This window comes from Schistocerca cancellata, chromosome 7, assembly GCF_023864275.1.
Source record: "Schistocerca cancellata isolate TAMUIC-IGC-003103 chromosome 7, iqSchCanc2.1, whole genome shotgun sequence".
NCBI classification, from domain to species: domain Eukaryota; kingdom Metazoa; phylum Arthropoda; class Insecta; order Orthoptera; family Acrididae; genus Schistocerca; species Schistocerca cancellata.
This window is the reverse complement of record NC_064632.1, coordinates 345,501,753-345,518,153: the sequence shown is the minus strand read 5'-3', so window position 1 is coordinate 345,518,153 and position 16,401 is coordinate 345,501,753.

Sequence of the window (16,401 nt, the reverse complement as noted above, 5' to 3'; positions counted from 1 at the left end):
CTGAGAAAGTGCATGCACACCAAAGATTCACACGAAACAATAGTTAGAGCAAAAATACGCCATGGTGACATTGACAAAAAGAAGTGCAAAAAAATTATGAGTTAAAATATGTTGTTCTTAAACTACCTGTAACCTTATAGCACTGGCTCCACACACAAATTTTTATAATGTACACTCTACCGTCAGAATGAATACATTTGTAAGAACCAATACTTCTTATGTATAGAGTCAATATACTTTTCAGCATTATTAGACAGTTGTACAAAATCGTCGACTAGTTGATATATCCTGGTAACCTTACTGAGCAGTTCTTTATCATTTTGTCTTTAACCATGAGAATAGCCCACAACAGATTGTAATTGAAATCATAATTCCTGGATTGTTGGGTCTAAATGATCTCCCTGTTCAAGTGGCAACATATTATTGTCATTATTATCACCTCCTTACCTGCTTCCTGTGTAACCACTAAATTCATGAAATTTTCTCCTTCTTCCCCACCTTTTTCTGTGAGTACTGCATTGGGCCTAAATGTTTCCATCTCCATCATTTCACGCTTAGTCTTTATACCACTCCAACACACATCTTGTATAATTTTTGCAAGCATAATTTCAGTTTCAGATAAGATTGACTCTATATTGGGTTCACTTGCTCGTTGCCTATGTCATTCTGTACTGCATTCTGACCTACCACTTACTGCTAGAGGTATTGCTAATTGGTTTATCAACATTACGTTGCAACTGTCCTCAATATTCTCGTTTACCTTAAATTATGCTGTCATTGTATGTTCGGACATCGTTTATTTATCAAAAATCTGATATCATCACATATTTCTTTTGAAATCTGCACTAACATCACATTAAACGTAAGCAAAAGTTCATGCCCACGTTTGCTATTACCGTTTTTAATCTCTCGAAAACGGTCTTCCTGTTTTTCGTTACTTTCTTTACTAGTAACTTTCTGTTGTTTATTACACTCTTCTCATTTTTTTCTTAAAATTCTATTCTTTTTGCAAACATCATCTCCATAAATTGCCAAGGTACCTCACCACGAGGTTCAGCGTTGCTATCAAAAGAAAGAGAGCCTGAATAAGTTTGCAGTGATGTTATAGATACAAGACCAATCCTTTAACCAATTAATCAGAGTATTATGATAAATCACATCCTACAGGATTATTTTCAAGTATTGGGTATTCTGATACATTCTGTTGTTCCTCTCTTAATACCAGAAGGTGACAGTTCCGATCATGTCCAGCAACCTATGTCAAGCTTACATATCTTGAATTATTAGTCACTGAAGGCCTCTATTCATTCATGTTTCCACATCTAATAATGTCGACAAGTGTAAGTTTTTTGAAGTAACATTTCAATCTGCATACCTAGCTAGTGTAACTCTGTACTTGTTGGCAGCTATGTGTAATCACGAGTGGTAGCTATGTGAAAGTTCTGAGATTGAAGTTACAATGGGTGTACTTGTGTACACTGTAACTTTGTACACTGTAACTTTGTAAAGCCTACATATCTCACCTTCCAGATAAGACTGCTATATAAACTCTATACAGCTAACGCAAAACAGTTATACACTCTTTTAATTGTATAACTTTAGTATGTATCTGAATCAAACCAACATTTACATAAGTAGCTGACCAAGATTATTGCATCATGACTGAACAGATCACTGAGTACAAAGTGTGTTTATCGACTGCTATGTGTATAGAACAACATTATATTTTTAACACATTTCTCTGAGTACGTTAGAACATTTGACCTAACAACAGTAATAATTAATAAACTCGCAAAGTAAATCTATAGAGTAGACAGACTTAACCTTAATCTGTGCAAAAAGGAATAAACCCTCACTTCTGAATAAATACATTGAACAATGTCTGAAACTGGCCTGAATAATCAAATGGCTTACCTATGTTACAAAGGAAACATAGCTCTACTATGCAACAAGATGAGCCAGAAAAAATGACACTGTTTTTGATATCACATAAAGAAGTCTCGCTAAGTGCAGTGCAAGTAAGTGAAGTAAACCAAATAATAGGTAAAATCCAGTAAATCAAATATTAGTAATCGGATCATGCAAGCTGCAATGTGTGCCTGCAGAACTTTCTTTAAAAACATTTTTTTAGGCAAAGGGGACGTTAAGGCTTAGTAACCAATAACTTGAGATCCGTTTTGATTAATTTGTGAATTAATTAGTGGAAAAATAGAATATAAATATGTACACATTGCTTCTAATTGGTATTAATAACTGCAGTAATTTTGGACGTACAAGAAAAATCACATGAAATGAACACTCTTCCTCGTATATCCAGAACCAAAATAGTAAAAGAGTAGATGGTGATGTGATTCTTCTCTGAGTTCATACATATTCTGCTTAAACCAGCAAAGCTCTAACTACCGAAACGAAACTTACGGTTTTGAAACAGGGAAAACTTAAAATGCTTGCTGTATGCCACATTCAGTTTCCTGCAATGATAACACATATGAATAAATAATTAGGTCTTACCCCCTTCAACAATTCAGCTTCCACGTTCCGAAATGAAGCCACCGTACCAGGACGGCCCAAGTCGTTCGACAAAGAAGTGCTCGCCAGCATGTACCAACTACTCGACAACGTTGGAATCCAAAGACTCTCCTCTACATATGTACTCAGGAAATGCGCTTCCCGTAGCAAATATTACAGGCAAAATGGCAGTCTCTTATCATATAGAAATCTTACAACGGGAAGAGACCTTCTACAATAGATCATCTGATATTTGCAGATGAACTGAATTTCTTTAGTGTTTACTGTTTTGCTTCTCTTCAAAATGGAAATTAGTGTTAATTTGAACAGCTGCCATTTCAAACCGTGTTTCATTTGTAACTTGTTTTAAATAAAGCTTCTACTTCATTTCAATTTTTTTACTGATTATTGGTACGTATCAGAGTAACAATGTAACAATAGCTTGTTAAATATAGCATCATGAAGATTTTCTCGACAGCAGCACTAGGATATTTGGTTCTAGATGCCTTGGCACACTTTAAAAATTCAGAAAAACCACAAAACTTTTATAATATAGAAAAAATCTGTAGCACAATAGTTAGTGGCATCATTTTAAGTAGTATAAGAAACAATGTTACATTTCTATTACCGGGATGTCTAGAGGCGAAAACTTGGAAAGTGTTCTTAAGTACAACACGCTACCTTGCGACAATACAGCAACGGAGCTATTATTTTCCTCACAGCAATTTCAGCAAAAACGGGAGAGTCTTCTGGAAAAGTTGTCTTACTCGGTCGCTGCTGTACCCCAAGCGAGAACGACGCCACCTCGACCATTTCACGAATACAACCTGGAGATGAAGTGATGCCCAGCCTACATCAAAAGGTTGGAGCAGCACTTCGTGGGCTCCACGATTCAGGGTGACATTCGCCAACGAGCTTTTTACGAACTCACTCATATGCTAAAGTCTATCAGATTTAGATCACACTACCCTAGCATATGTATGGTTAAAAGCCCACCTTCAGTGAAGAGCCAAAGAAACTGGTATACCTGCCTAATATCGTGTAGGGCCTCCGCAAGAACACAGAAGTGCCACATCACTACCTGGAATCGACTCGACTAATGTCTGAAGTAGTTCTGGAGGGAATTGATACCATGAACCTGCAGGGCTGTCCATAAATCCGTAACAGTACGAGGGGGTTGGCATTCCTGATATACACAATAACGATCATGTCTGTGGAGTTTGGTGGCCAGCGGAATTGTTTAAACTGAGAAGAGTGGTCCTGAAGCCACTCTGTAGCAATTCTGGAGGTGTGGGGTGTCGCATTGTCCTGCTGGAACTGCTCAAGTCCGTCGGAATGCACAATGGACATGAATGGATGCAGCTGATCAGACAGGATGCTTACGTACGTGTCACCTGTAGATGTATCAGGGCATCCCTATCACTCCAAGTACAGGTACCCCACACCATTACAGAGCCTCCACCAGCTTCAAGGGTCCCCTGCTGACATGCAGGGTCCATGAATTCATGAGGTTGTCTCCGTAGCCGTACACGTCCATCTGCTCTATACAAATTGAAACGAGACTCGTCTGACCAGGCAGCATGTTTCCAGTCATCAACAGTCCTATTTCTGTGTTGATGAGCCCAGGCAAGTCATAAAGCGTCGGGTCGTGCAGTCATCCACGGTACATGAGTAGGCCTTCGGATCCGAAAGCCGATATCGATGAGGTTTCATTAAATGGTTCGCATGCTGACATTTGTTGATGGCCCAGCACTGATATCGACAGTAATTTGCGGAAGGGTCGCACTTCTGTCCCGCTGAACGATTGTCTTAGTCATCGTTGATCCCGTTCTTGCAGGGTCTTTTACCAGCCGTAGCTATGTCGGAGATTTACTGTTTTACCGGATTCCTAATATCCACATTACACTCGTGATATGGTCGTACGAGAAAATCTCCACTTCACCGCTTCCTCGGAGATGCTGTGTCCCATCGCTCGTGCGCCAACTGTAGCACCACGTTCAGACTGCCTTAAATCTTGTTAACTTGCCATTGTAACAATAGCAACCGATCTAACAACTGCGCCAGACACGTGTTGTCTTACATAAGCGTTTCCGACCGCAGCGCCGTATTCTGCCGGTGTACATATCGCTGTATTTGAATACAGATGCCTATTCCAGTTTCTTTGATGCTTCAGCGTAGATCCTCGTTATGATTCATAGAAAAATTTTTGTTCTCCTGCTCACATTGTAAGTCAAGAGACGTCTTGCAAGGCACTGCACAACTCCCTGCCATTCCTTCACAGTGCTCATATGTACCATAACTATTCTGGTCCGTTTTTGAAGAGGTAAATGATTCTTTGCCAGTCCTTCCCCGTTGTCAAATTGTCACACCTCCAGTGCATAATAAACTTCATATGACCTCATCCACGATGCTTTTGAACTTCCTGCTAGTTCTTACTCCTTGAAAACAAAATCGAAACCAAAAGCGCTTCAGCTACCTCAGGGTCAATGTCAACCCTTCGAGCACCACAGATTTGTGGTGCAGTAGCGCAGAATAAAATAGTTTATGATAAAAACTGATGTATTAAAACAATGGGAACAGATCCTCAACAAAATACGAGTGTACCAACAAAGGACCGAAAGAGATTGAATAATACAAGCAAGTCGTGATGTGAACCAATATCTGTCAAATCGTAGAAACACTGAACAAATATGGCAGATGATTCAAGAAGTAGCACACAGGAAGCACGTGCAAATAGAATCATGGATGGTGTGGCAATGTAGTTGGTCTCCAGGAAAGGCAACTTAAATCATGGAAAGCAATAAAAAGGCATGGTGCAAACAACCTACTGTTAGCTGGTCAAAAATCTACCTAAATATTATTGATAATATATAACACAATGACAAAAAGGTTGGAAGCCAAAAGAGGTTATTAAAATATGAAATGAAGCAACACACTGACAGCGTGCACACCCAAACCATAAAACCCATATCTGAAGAATTACCTGTCGGTCAGAGTGCTACGCTATATAAATAAATAAATAAATAAAAGTAAGGCAAGATGCAAAAGACTATAAACGATGTCACTTCGTTTCTATGAACCTAATTAGATGATTTTACAGCTAACACGTCGTAACTGGATCATAATGGATTAGACTACCATGCCTTAACAAAGGGTCCTTCAACTGCTGAAATGCATCCTGACTTTCTTGGGAGCACACAAAGATAACATCTATTCGGCACTGCTGGTTCAATGGGGCAGTGATTGCACACCATTAGTAATAAACTTAATGTAATAGGTTAATTTCGTCATTATGCCGTGAAGCACCTTAACAGGGCGCCAGCAAATATTTCATTGCAGACAAGTGTGAATGAGCAAGACGAATATTTGCATTTATGGCATGTCCTAAATATTCAAGCTCTTTGTGGAAAAAGTTCCACTTTCCCCTGTCACAATTCAAGCAATCCTTGGTGGGTACTTGAAATAACTACTCTAAATTTGCCAAATTTTCAGCAGAAGTACGACTCCTGATAATGATATCATCCAAACAATTCGTAAGTGAAGGGACTTCAGCTGTCAATTATACCAGGAAATGTTGTAAAGTAGCAGGAGCTCAAGCACTTTGAAACTGTAGCAGTGGCATGTGAATATTGAACACTTAATTTTGCTTGGACTGATCGTCCAGATGTATCTGTTATATGTCTCACATAAAAAAGTCTTTGAGAAGAATATGACCAGCCCAAACCTGTCTATTAATACCTCTAGTTGTGGGAGAGGAAAAGGGTGTGAGTATATCGTGCATCTGAAATCAGCGCACAGACGCAAACCTCATGATAGCTTTTTAAGGATTACAAGGGGGGACATGCACTGACTTGGAAAAATGGGTTGTATCACCCCACTGACTTTCTATTTGTTCATATCCTGCTCACGTGTAGCAGGTGGGGAGGGGGGGGGGGAGGGGGATAAGTCTAGCAATATAAAATCATGGTTGCACATTTCCTATAACAGCAATGCGGGCCTCAAGATCTTTAGCACTTCCTAACTCTGCTCGAAAGTTGACTGTACTTATCACACAAGTGAGAAACCTTGGAATGAAGTGCTGGAACACTGATTTGTAACACATTACCTTGTATGCACAGAATGCATAAATCAAACAAGTCTAAACCTAAATGTTTCAGTGTTTGAGAACATAGTACATGGAATGGAACAAACATAGCAACATTACGTTAAATTTCTGGCAAGTTTCACACGTCTAGTACTCATATTTTTTTTCCCTTATAAGCAGACAACAGAGAAATAGGCTCTTGTAGCCATGGGCTACAGATCGTATTATTAGCGTCTTCATTGATTAGGGAAACAGATGCACACGTGTTTCATTGAAATTTGACTGTCTTGTGTGGTACTCTCAATTGGCCAAAAGTTGTTCTGTCTTTGGACTGCTGTAAAAGGTTTCTGCAAACTTTAAAAGCCAGATTTCATTTGTGTCTCCTGCACTGGCTCAGCCACTACAACCTTACTCTGCAGTATTGCTTTAGACTGGTGCCTTGCCAGGTGGTATTGTTGAAACGTCCCCTTTGAAAAATTATACAGGACTGTGCTTAAACTGACACACAATATTTTTTTCAGCGCAACGCAATCTGACTTTCAATAATCCCTACAAAAGAATGGCCCTGTCTAACATTAACCTATACCTTTCACAAATCACTTACTTCACAAAAATCTTCGTTACTCGAACTACTGCAATACAGCGAGCGCCACTACTGCCAGCTAAATGAAAAATTCAAACTATGGAAGGCACTAACTACTGATAGGCATAGTTAGCAAATGAAAGATTTTGATAGAGAACAAGCAATGTATTTACCTCAATAGTGTTCAAAGGTCATAATTATATAGCAGTTCATGACATCTAGTCTTACAAATTTCAAAACTCCGCCATCTCTCTCCCCACATCCACCACTGCTGGCAGCTCACCTCCAACTGCGCAACGCTACGCGCTGTTCACATCCAGCTGCCCAACACTACAATGGCAGACAACAATGCAAACTACCCACAGACTGCGCACAGCACACCCAGTGATTTTCATACAGAGTGCTACGTGGCGTTACCAATATAAGAACCTAAACAGCCTAATTACATAGCCCCCATGCTCCCCAAAAAAATTTTACAAATTGTTTTGGGCACTGGCCAATTTTCATAATTACAATAACAAAGATATCAAATGCACCCACTTATTGATACAATGTTGGTCAACAGCTAAAATTTTCTCACAGTCCATAAAGATAGTCCTGATCATTCATCACAGTAAAATTGCAGTGTTTTTCTCAAAGTCTGAGCACTAAAAGAAAATGCACATGGAAGTAGTGGATTTCCATGCAGTCTTGAAGAAGTAGTGTTGTCCTTCCAACGGAAAGACAGTGCTGACTCTTGTCATGCAGACAGGTATTGGTCCACAACAGAGCAAACCCACAGCAGAGTCAGTCGAAATTTCGAAGAGTATTGGTAGGTAGGTCATCACAGAGCAGACCCACTGTAGTCCTGGTAGAGATTATGGTATTGGTTGGCTACCAGAGGTGCAGACCCAATGCAGTCCTTGTAGAAATAATGGTATTGGTGGGCCATAAAAGATGCAGACCCACTGTAGTCCTTGTAGAGACGGCCAAAAGCCATCTGTTGCGACTGTGCAGGTGCACAATCACCATCGAAGAGTGTTTCGGAGAATATAACAAGTCCATAAACCACCACTTGTGCACTCACAAAAATTTTTTTTTCAAATGTCCTTAGAACCAGCAATGCTGTTATCCAGTCCCTTGCTGAATTATTAACACATGTGCAAACACTAACAGTCCCAAATTCTCACATATTTGGCATATACTATGACCATCAGAAATTTGATGAACTGGTGTCAATTACAATTTCATTACATGAGAATACCATAACAAAGGTACAAAATACATTATTAAAGAACATAACAATACAGATAAATTTGTAGTAGTACAGGCTTTACAAAAGAATAGAATAAACAGATACATCAGTGTTACAGAAATTATGACATAAGTGAATATATAAAATAATGAGAATAGTTTTTGAAACATTAATTTCACACATGAGCATTAAAACAGAACAGAATAAATAATGTCTAAACATCTTTACAAAGTAAATAACATAGTATTTGAAAAATTCTACAACATAAATCTCATTAGCTAAACACATAAAGACAGGAAAAAGACAAATACACAAGGATACATAAACACATAGCGGAATAATACGAAAGACAGGGTTCGTTTTCAGGGTAACATTTGGTACTGCAGTCCAACCCAAAACTTCATTCCATAGATCTTTCGTCTTATTTCAACATTTGTTTCCACCAAAAAAATCCTATCCAAGCATGCTTTCTGTGTTTATATGTTCACATATTTCTTACCTCATTATTTATTTCCCATTATCTTACCTCATCATTTATTTCCAAGAAAATCCTACCTAAACCTGTTGTCCCTAAACCCTACTTTTTTGTTCATATCCTCTTTCAAAATACTTTTTGGCCAAACCTTTTTCTTATAGCTTCTCAATGCATTTCTTCCAATTCATCACAACTCGTTCTTTTAAATAGCCCACCCCATCTTAAGCTAACTTAAATCTACTGAGCTCAGATGCTAAACTAAGGGACGAGGCAATGCAGCAGCACAAAACAATTAACACAAACAGCAATGACAAAAAATGCAAATTGGCAAAGCAATTGCAATATTACAACTAATATAAGGCACTGTGCAGCAAACAAGAAAAATCAATCTGTAGTAAAACTGGCTTAACAGTGTAATACAAAGTCAAATTCAGTAACATTATGCCTGGCAAACAGCAGCAGCAAATGCAATAACTTATATCTAAACATGACAAAGCTCAAGCAGAAAAAATATTACAGTAAAAATGGCCATTTTTAATACCTAAGCCACATCTTAACACTAGTGTGATGCATCACTGTAACTTGCTCTAGCAGACAAGTTACCAAGTCACTGACAAAAATTATGTATGCAATTCCTGTGATGTGGAAATGTCTTATTGTGCTACCTCATTTTTTTTAGTACATCCATCATAAAGCTATTTTTTACTGGATCTGTATGCATAAAATATTTATACTAGTACATCTATAAAATTTTATTTTAACCAATGCTGCAGTGCAGCTAGGAACTAGATATTAAACAAAATAGGCAAAGCAAGGCATGAAACGTCATTCACTAGCCATATGGCATTTCATAATGCAGTAAACAATCTTTCAACTAGCAAGACAATAGACATGAAATGTTTCTCATCATTTCATTTCAGTAAATATCATAAATTAAGAACTCTACAGTGTAATCATGTTTTCAAGTTTGAGGGTGTCGTATTTACGATGCTTTCTACAAAGGAATGTCAATAGCGAGGATAATGGCCTCCCTTTTTTTTCTCCACCTGTGCCTCTGAAAGGCACACACTAATGGCTTTTTTCCAGGCGTCTGTCGTGCAGCTGGGTGCCCACGTCGCATTAATGAAGGTGGCCACTTAACTTTCTTACCGAAATATTTACGACAGCAGTTTCCGCTACAGTGACAGTCTCATATAAAAATATTTCACAGGTCAAGAATTTGCGTTACGAAGCTGTAGAAACAAAATCCTATTGATATAACAGTGTCCAAAAAATTTTCGTCTGCATTGTAATACATTCACGCATTACATACATTTCATAAATCTTAAAGTACGATTCTTGGTTTCCAACAACCTTTTTCACAAACCAGAGTCTCTAACCACTACTCATTATTCCTTGCCTTATTTGTCGACACTTCTTCAATATTTCATCATAACAGATACGTAGCATAATCAAATAACTCATATAGCATCAGCTTATTGATCATAAACATACCGCAACAGCATAATACACATAGTCATCGTAATAATAACATCATAACACCTCAGTCAACTCTCAAAATCGTCGTAGCTTCCTCCAATAATTTCAAAACTTAAAAAAAAATTCTCTGCTCATTTCAAAAGTGTCATCTGCCTCAAATGTACTTTAAAAATCGTGATCCCATACCAAATATATCATTCAAAGCTCTCATAATATCACAATGGGTCCGAAAAAATATGAATAGTTCACAAAGAACAGACAAAATACAATTTCGTAAGTGTGAAGTAATCCAACTCTGTAATTGCGTACACATGTGTCATTGACGTTGTAAAAAAGTTTGTCTCTCTCAGTTAAATGATCAGATAGCTGTGTAATTATGTGTTAGAGAAATATGGTACCAATGTGTAAAGTTGTGTAAGCAAATACCTTATTAGCTAGGGCTCCTAGTGCTTGCCAAACACATGATACACAAAATAAGCGTGTACCCCCCTGAGGATTAATGTAATTATACCATCAGGCGTTACAGATTGCAGCAATGGAATGAAATGTATCATGGAAAACTTTCTTTGTAATTCAAAAATCTTTAAAAATAAATGTTTTAAGTACAAAATTAATCACTCAAATGCGTGTCCTGTAGCGCTAAATGTACGTCTTGCTGTAAGATAATTCTGTGGAAGTGTCGTAGTTATCGTCCTCTGTAAGCAAAGTTCTTCTGTAGTCAATGTACTCACCTCCTCATAAACAAAAGTGGAATGCTTTGCGCATAGATATCTTAGTTATTACATACCTTACCGTGATCAAGAAAGTACTATAATGTAAAGTATTGTTGTGCTACGGAAAAGGCTATCTCATTGTAGGTATACCACAAAAGTTACTACTAAAGCATGTTTTACTTTCCAAAATAATACAGAAAAACTGCGCAGGTATAAAACAGATACACCGCAAAAGCAACAATGTAAATTGTGTCACATATTAGTAGCGTCATGATATAATGGTGTAGATGTCAAATAAACTAATCACTGTGTCATCTGGTATCTCTCAGAAAGTACTTTAAATCCAGAATGTATTTTCAAGTAAACCAAAATGTTGCATTAAAATCTCATTATCAGTATATGTTCTAAGTATGTAAGCTGTATATTCGTTATGTAATCATGCAACTAACAAGGAAGAATGTATAAATAACAACACTGTGTCGTCTGTTCACTATAACAGGGCATTCGTAATTTCTTGACTAAGTTACCTATGTCCTTGACTGGATAGTTAGTTAGCTTTAAAACATAGTTGCATGTTAACAGTTTGTAAGTGTGACAAAGAGTACTAGTAATGTGAAGAGAAAAATTTTATAGCAAAGACTAAATTAAAAAACAGATTATCTCTCAATAAACAGTTTTACATGTGAAATGTGGTGCAATCCTTTACTCTTCCTAGTGATCAGAGTTAACTTCAAAGCAATTATCATGTTGTATACATCAGTAAGGAATGCTAAAATTTTTTTCAAGGTTAGCGTCTATGTTATTTTTCTCTGAGCCAGTTGGCGCACGTGGCTGCCTGCGGTGCGAGTCATTGTCTGTCTCTTTGTTGGCGCGCGTCGTTATTAGGATTAGGAGACCTAACTTCTACATATTGACCTTGTCGAGAGTGCCCTGCTCTGTTTGAATCTCGCCAGCTCTGATGCAATTCAGGTCTGTCGTTACGATTATATCGTCTGTCGCCACGTCAGTAGATTCCATAGTTTCTTTCTTGCTGGTCACGTGGTGGCGAATTTCTTCCTGAATCGTATCTGCGCGCTGAACGGTTGCGTCTGAAGTTATTCTGTCTCCCTTGATAATAATTGTTTTTGTTCCCATATTGTCTGTTTCTATGGTAATCTCTGTCATATTCATTACTACGGAAATGCGATTTTTCTCTGTAACTATTATTACTCTGCCAGTGGTTGTCATATGGGAGGTGTCTGTTTTGGTCACAATTTGCGTTGTAAGAATAGACTTGTCGTGTCCAGTTATTATTTCTTTCATCGTGGAATTGCGACAGATATGACCTTTAATTGTTGTGTTCCTGTTTTCGCGTTCCGCGATTGTCAGTGTCAATTTCTAATTCTTGTAAGTGTCCCTGAAAAGCTTCAATGTCGTCTTTGCAACGTCCTGCCAAAATAATATGCTGTAAATGTTCAGGTAATTTGATTAAGCAAATGCGGATGAATTCTGAGGGGCTGTATGGGTTTGACAGGTACTGATTCTTGTGCAATATGTCTTCAAAATATTTCACAAGACTGGAAAATTCAGATTGTTCGAAATGTTTCATCATTATGATGCCATGTTTTACTCGGTCTTGTGTGGCTTGAGACCAATATGCTGAGAGGAAGGCATGGTAATGTTCTTCACTGTGGCAATCGTGAATGACCGATGGCATTCTTACAGCTGGTTCATTCTCTAAGTAGCCACACATAAATTCTAATCTGTGTTCTAATGACCGGTTGGGAGGAAAACAATGAGTGAATTGATGAAGCCACGCTTGTGGATGAATGTCGTTGCCAGAATTCTTAAATGTTTTGAATTTACGTGTAGTAATGAATAGCTTAAAGTCAAAATCATCGTGTCGGCGAGTCGCATATCAGTTACTGTTACGTCGTTTCGGCGGTTCCATCTCAAAATTCGGTGTACCTTGCCAATTTCTTTCATAATTTCCGAAGTGCCCTGTGTTATTATTTTGTGGCTGTTCCGTATTTCTATGTCCCTCTTCCCGTATTGGAGCCCGAGTGTCCTCTGAAATACATAATTCTTGTATTACCTGTGTCAGCTGATCTTGTACTTCCCGGATTTCTCTTTGGTGTTGCGTATTAATTTGATTCTGATTTTGTTTGAATTTCCTAATTTGTTCACACTCTTCTGTGTCATTAAAGACTACCGGTTTTGTGTCATTCAGATTATCATCTACCTTCGTAGATAAATTATTTAGCTGATCCGAAAGTTCAACTACTTTCTCTGATAATGAACTAATTTCCTCTGTGTGTCTTTCTGAACCAATTTTCAGAGTATCTACTGTGTCCTTTAAGTTTTCTTGAGTTTTTGCAAGTTGCTTAACCGAATCGGTAGATGCAACTGAGTCAATTTTAGCTTGAAAGGTCTCATAATTTTCATGAACTATAGTTTGCAGTTCTTTTATGTCTGCTTCGTGATTCTGTAATGCATTTTCATGCCGCGAAAAAATTGGTTGAAAATGCTCACAAATCTGTGTTTTTACGTCATTGCAGACTTTCTGACATTTCGATTTAATGTTATGTAACTTAGTAGTTAAATCTTCACGTGTTTGTTAAAGTGTGGTTTCTAACTTTTGAAGCTTTCTCTGTGTTTGTCTCTGATTTTGTACCATTGTGTCTAACTGTTGCTGTGTTTGTCTCTGATTTTTGTTCCATTGTGTCTAACTGTTGCTGTGTTTGTCTCTGATTGTGTTCCATTGTGTCTAACTTTTGAAGCTTTTGCTGTGTTTGTCTCTGATTTTGTTCCATTTGTTGCATTAAATGCAATAATAATGTATTAGTGTCTGGAATCTGTTTCTCTATGCTTTTTGGCAGTGCATTTTCACCGGCAACATTCACATTTTGACAAGTAGAAAATGTGTATTGACTCATTTGAGAAAACGGTGAGGACCCAAAACCTAAGTCTGCAGTATTTGCAATATTGTGTTCTGTCATTTCGGATTCCTGAGGCGAGCTGTTGCCGACCGATCGATCGATAATGTTTCCCTGTTCACTACTTGTTTCATTGTCTACACCATTATTTGCCGCCCGCACCATTTCCCTATGCACAATTACCAAATTACTACTTCGAATGTCTGTTAATTCACTACACAGTGGTGCTGATAAGCTACGCTCGTCGTCATTATTACTTCTCAGTTTACTTTGGAGCCTAGTGTTACGTCTTTCACACGCCATTATTGTCACAATATTTCACACGATAACACAGAAAAGCACAATTTGAAGAACAAAATAAGAAAACACATTAACATAGCATTGAAAATAATATCTCGTTAATTGCAAGCGCAGCTGCGAAATACTTGGTGCAAATCTACATGCATGCCACAACTGTTTTACTGTACAAGAATGAAAAACTACAACTACAAAGGAAATTCTCTCTACAATTACGCGCTAGCAATAAACAAAGGCTGCACTAATTGCACGAACTACAAGAAAAAAATCAGAAGATTCCAGTGAGGTATCCTCGGCTAAGGGTCGACATATGAAACGTCCCCTTTGAAAAATTATACAGGACTGTGCTTAAACTGACACACAATATTTTTTTAGCGCAACGCAATCTGACTTTCGATAATCCCTACAAAAGAATGGCCCTGACTAACATTAACCTATACCTTTCACAAATCGCTTACCTCACAAAAATCTTCGTTACTCGAACTACTGCAATACAGCGAGCGCCACTTCTGCCAGCTAAATGAAAGATTCAAACTACGGAAGGCACTAACTACTGATAGGCATAGTTAGCAAATGAAAGATTTTGATAGAGAACAAACAATTTATTTACCTCAATAGTGTTCAAAGGTCATAATGTATATAGCAGTTCATGACATCTAGTCTTACAAATTTCAAAACTCCGCCATCTCTCTCCCCACATACACCACTGCTGGCGGCTCACCTCCAACTGCGCAACGCTACGCGCTGTTCACATCCAGCTGCCCAACACTACAATGGCAGACAACAATGCAAACTAGCCACAGACTGCGCACAACACAGCCAGTGATTTTCATACAGAGCGCTACGTGGCGTTACCAATATAAGAACCTAAACAGCCTACTTACATTGTAAACAGACATTCTTGGTATGTACTTGCTTACCACAGTACATGAGAAAACACTTCACTCCCAGATGACGACATGCATTCTTATTTTGACTAGAAAAACGTTGTGGATATGACTTCCTCACTTTATTCTTATGTACACTTTGTGTACAATGTGACAAAAAGTTTTCTAACTTCAGGTTTACTCTGAGTTCTGTAATTATTCACTGTAAGGTTAAGTATGGACTGAGTGGCTTATGCAATGCGAACGAGAGAAACAGACGGAGCTTCTAAATCAACTTCAGTTGTGTTCACAATACTTTGAAACACTACAATTAAAATAATTGCTGCCAAATCCGGGACGGTCAATTTTAGGACGGCAGTGGGAATGCGTGCATTTGACACTTTCTGTGACAATCACGCAGAATAACATAGCTACAATTTTATACACAAAACACTCAAATCTGCAACGTCATGTTTGTCCTTTAAGTTCAGCAATCTACTGTTTTAATGACTGTTTAGAATGCTGCTTAAGACGAAAAAGTTTAAATTTCCCTGCAACGACATGTATCTTCATAACGTAGCTTCATAATGTTCGTCGCTTTTCCAAACGAGTTCTTCATAATACACATCTTCTGGACAGAGGTCAGGTAACAATTCCCTCTGAAATATATTATAGTGATTATGCAAATGTGCAATTATTGTGTTTTCCCACTTAAAGAGATGATACTGAATGACGGGGCAGACGTGGATAGAGAGAACACAGAGAGGGACAGACAGATAGATGACAATGATGAGGCAGTTGTAAAAATATTTTTTGTAAAGACACTTATGTAAGATGAAATCTAATGACGCGGCTCTTTGCTAACTATGCTGCTGGGGGTGATTCTCTCCTCACAGTGGATTGACCTGGTCAATTTCTGTTCAGAAAAATAGCTTGTTGCGTCGCAAGACGCTGTAGATATACTACCGAGCACCAATAACGCCGCATACGTAAGATATTGTCTTGTTTGATGCATGAAAATTATTTTGGTCTCACAAGTGATTTTCCTGGAAATGTAGTAACATATCTTCCCTCAGCATTACCAGGGACGATAATAAGCCTTTGCCAGAGTCTAAGTGCTCCACGTTGACTGAAAGACCTTTAGTTATCAGAATGAGATTTTCACTCTGCAGCGGAGTGTGCGCTGATATGAAACTTCCTGGCAGATTAAAACTGTGTGCCCGACCGAGACTCGAACTCGGGACCTT